General features: G+C 40.5%; 1 long non-coding RNA gene across 1 annotated transcript; it reads left to right on the top strand.

Annotated features, from left to right (window-relative positions):
• The first annotated feature begins 1,619 nt into the window (after positions 1-1,619).
• On the top strand, positions 1,620-3,699 carry LOC122724320. The gene is made up of 4 exons (XR_006351588.1): positions 1,620-1,797; positions 2,800-2,979; positions 3,049-3,368; positions 3,638-3,699. It is a non-coding gene; the product is annotated as an uncharacterized LOC122724320 (long non-coding RNA).
• Positions 3,700-4,073: the final 374 nt, after the last annotated feature.

The raw sequence follows: 4,073 nt of genomic DNA on the forward strand, positions 1-4,073 counted from the left end.
GGATTGATCATTGAAACTTATGTTCTCTTAATTGGTTCAATAGATTAGTTATGGGGATGGAAAACGCTTCTCACCACCATGTCTCTCCTTATGATTAAATCAATTAGGGAACGTCCTCTAATCAATTACTAATTAACAAATTGCCAAGGAACGTCCTTGGGCCTTAGGCATCAAAATAATTGTCAATTGCATGAAGAAATAGAGAGATCCAATCCTAGCTACTCCAAACGCATGAAGATGATGCTAAATCACACAATTCCTTAGTTTTTACACCAAGTGTTCTTAGGTCAGAATATTTCCAGCAATTACGAACTAAAAAATATCCCAACTAACAATCAATTAACTTTGCAATCAAGAATCAAATGGCCAATTTGATCAAAACAACAAAGCAATCTTAGATTTAAGCACACAATTGCATGAATATTGAACAAACCAAAAGACAAATAGTTTATGTTCAGATCTTACAATCCATAAAACAACCTTAGTTTCAACCAATCTTCAACTAGGATTAAGAGTTTCAGCCACTCATGGCTGAACCAAAACAGAAAATAGAAGAGAAGGGAGGGAGGAGGTGAACCGGCGGTGGCAAAGGTGGAGGTGGAGCGGCGGCCGAATCTTTGAGAAGTTGGGAGATTGAATTCTGCCTCTCTTGTGTTCTTGGAGGCTTTTTATATGTCTTGAGAGGCTGCCTAGGGTTCTATGGCAGTCCATGAGTCTTTTAGAGGCTGTCCAAAGTGCTTTTGGTCCCATATGTGCCTTCTATGTGCATGTGTGAAGGCAAAAACGTGAAGCATATCTTGAATTGCAAGGGATGGGCTCTTTGGTCTTTTAATTGCTGCCCAAGGTCTTCAAGATACTGCCCAAGTGTGTTCAAGTTGTTGTCCAAGGTGCCTCTTCACATTCCCTTGCCGCCCATTCACCATTAAGGAAGGTAGAGCCTCCTTGATAGAGCATAATTTAGTCCATTTTATATTAATATTATTAATGAATATTTACACGATTTCTGCTTAATTTATTGCTTTTAATATTATTTTGTAGAAAATGATATAAAAGGACAATTTGGAGAAAATCCCCCTAAAACTGCCTTATTTGGAGTAAAAGAGAGTAAGCCTGCCAAGTTGGATTCAAGTCAAGCTAAATGAGAGGAAAATATTTTGAAGCTTAAATATTCACGCACTTAGATAGCCCAAACTCATGCAAAAGAGGCCACGGACAGCCCATTCCGCCAACACGCTTGGCCCAAAGCCATTTAAGCACTTGGACAGCCCACTTCACATGGGCCAAGCACACTCACGCCCGCCACTCACGCTCCCGCTTCAACGCCATTCCCTCCAGTGGACCAAGCCCCGCCAAGCGCATCATCATATTCACACACATGGCCCGCCTCCACCTTGCACTCATGGCCTTCACCATTCACTTCACATGGACCATGGGCCCGCTTCAACATTCTTCCACCATGGCCCGCGCTTCACCACTCCCTTCACGCGGATCAAGGCCGCACCAACCACTTGCAACATGGCCCACACCACTCACGCACACCACAGCCCACACCTGCACCTTCACTTGCACATGGCCCAACAAGGCGTTTCCATTCCGCCACACACATGGACAGCCTATGACCAAGCACCTCACATGTGGCCAGCACTCCAAACTCACGGACGCAGCCCACTCTCGCGGAGACTCACCGCACGTGGCCAGAAATACCAAAATAGGACGCACCTCTGCACTTATAAAAAGAGCTCTTCAGTGGACAGACAATTCCAATTCTAATTCGGCAATTTCGCAGTCCGGCGCAAGGTAGAAGTTCTTCGGTTCTTTCCTTCCTTTCCCTTTTTATTTTTATTTTTTTCTGTTTTTAATTCAGCCAATGAGTGGCTGAATTTCTTTCATCTAGTTGAATATTGGTTGAAGTTTTAGTTGTTTAATGGGTTGTGAGACTTGATCAAATATTATTTAATTTTTAGGAGTTTAATATTCATGCAATTTCATACTTAATTTTTATATTATTTTGTTATTAAGATCTACATTGATTTTTAATTGCAAAATAATTATTTGTTAGTTTGAATAATTTAAGTCCGTAATTGCTTATATTATTCTTACATGAGAACACTTGGGATAAAACCCAAGGAAATTGTATGATCTAGTGTTATCTCTATACATTTGGATAGCTAGGATTGGATCTCTCTATTTCTTAATGCAATTGACAATTGTTTTGATGCCTGAGGCCCAAAGACGTTCCTTGGCAATTTGTTAATTAGTAATTAATTAGAGGACGTTCCCTAATTGGTTTAATCATAAGGAGAGATAATGGTGGTGAGAAGCGTCTTCCATCTCCATAACTAATCTATTGAATCAACCCAAAAGAACAAGTGTCTGTGATCAATCCCAACAACTAAAGTGGATCCAATACTTCAACTAGAACTTTTTCATTATTGATTACTCTTTATTTTATTATTTACTTTCTATTATTATTCTCATTATTAGTTACTACAATCAATTTCAAACTCCCCTGTTATTTTGTTGACAGTTTTTTATCCCAATTTTCAGTTTATCTCATTTAATCCCACTTTCAGTTTTTATCTCATTTTTAGTTTATTGTTGTTCCAGTTTATTTTCTTGGTCATAAAAAAAGAAATAGGTGAGTTCTCAATTTCCTGTGGATTCGATCCTTTCACCACTATCTGCAGTTGTAAATTGTTGATAACCAGAAAGGTTATTTTTGACCGGCTTCGACAACCGCGAGTCAAACATTGGCACCGTTGCCGGGGAATTGATTTAACTTATTTGTTTTTCTTTCAGGACCTGATTTGTAACCCAAAGAACACCTCATCGCAGATCTGAAAAAAAAAAAAGAGTGAAGATCACTTTTGCACAGGAGCACCTTCTGCAACACATTCGGCCGCCGAACATCATCCTCATTCGGCCGCCGAACATCTCACCAAGGCACAGTCACCATCGCATATCTGAATCATGGATGAGGTAAATAGATATGATTTTTGTTTACTGACATCTTTTATGAAAGAATTTGCCATAAGACTAGTTCAACAGGTTCAAGCATCCCAGCCACCAAGGCCATGTAGGATCTGTGGATATGTGGGACACCAACTGATCAATGTTCTACACTTTATCAGTATGACCAACCAGTGCATGCGTTTGAAATATTCAATAGTCAGGCTAGACATGCATATGGAGGATTCTATGAACAGCCAAGACATGATCAATACTATAACACATACAATCCAAGTTGGGGAGACTATCCAAACTTCAGTTATGCAGAGGCTAACAACTACCAGAATTATCAAGGATATCAAGTCCAACTAGCACCTCCAAATTCCACCCAGCACCTTGAAAAGATGATGGAGTCCATGGTAAGTGCTTTACAAAACCTCGAACAGCGGATTGCCACCGCAGAAAATGCAAACATGTTGAGAAGGGAGGAAGAGTTTCAAGATGATGAGGAAGATGATGAAAGTTCGCAAGTTCAAAAACAAGCTGCTGAAGAGAAACAACCAGAAAACTGTTTGTCCAAACAAACTGGTCAAACAGAACCTGTTGTTGATTTAGATGTCATTGATTATTTGAGCAAAGATGTTTTTTATATGAATCAAGATGATATTCTGAACAATAATCTTTGCAGGGAAGAGAGCCAGAAAGAGCCAGAACTGAAAGAAACTGATTGTTGCATCCAACAGGTGGACTGCAAACATGCGCAGAACAAAGGAGAGCCAATCGCACCTCTTCAGATCAGCCTTGCGCAGACTGAAACCACCACCTTTCGGCCGCCGAACTCCACCACCTTTTGGCCGCCGAACCTCTCACCACAGCTTCCATCGCATAAAACCCCTTCCAGTCATCCCTTTTAGGTAAATCTTGCGCAGAAGTAGCAATCTGAAACTCCTTTCAGCCTTCCAACGCAAACAACCCTTGCTCACAAGGAATAAGTGGAAGTCCAAGCACCTAAACCAAAGGATCATGCAGACCAATGCCTTCCCAAACCTCCGGATAAGGTAGAGTTTGTTTTGCTAGATTTTAGTACTAAATTGCAGCTAGCCATGGAGAAATATGAATTAAAG

This window comes from Manihot esculenta, chromosome 8 (assembly GCF_001659605.2).
Source record: "Manihot esculenta cultivar AM560-2 chromosome 8, M.esculenta_v8, whole genome shotgun sequence".
NCBI classification, from domain to species: domain Eukaryota; kingdom Viridiplantae; phylum Streptophyta; class Magnoliopsida; order Malpighiales; family Euphorbiaceae; genus Manihot; species Manihot esculenta.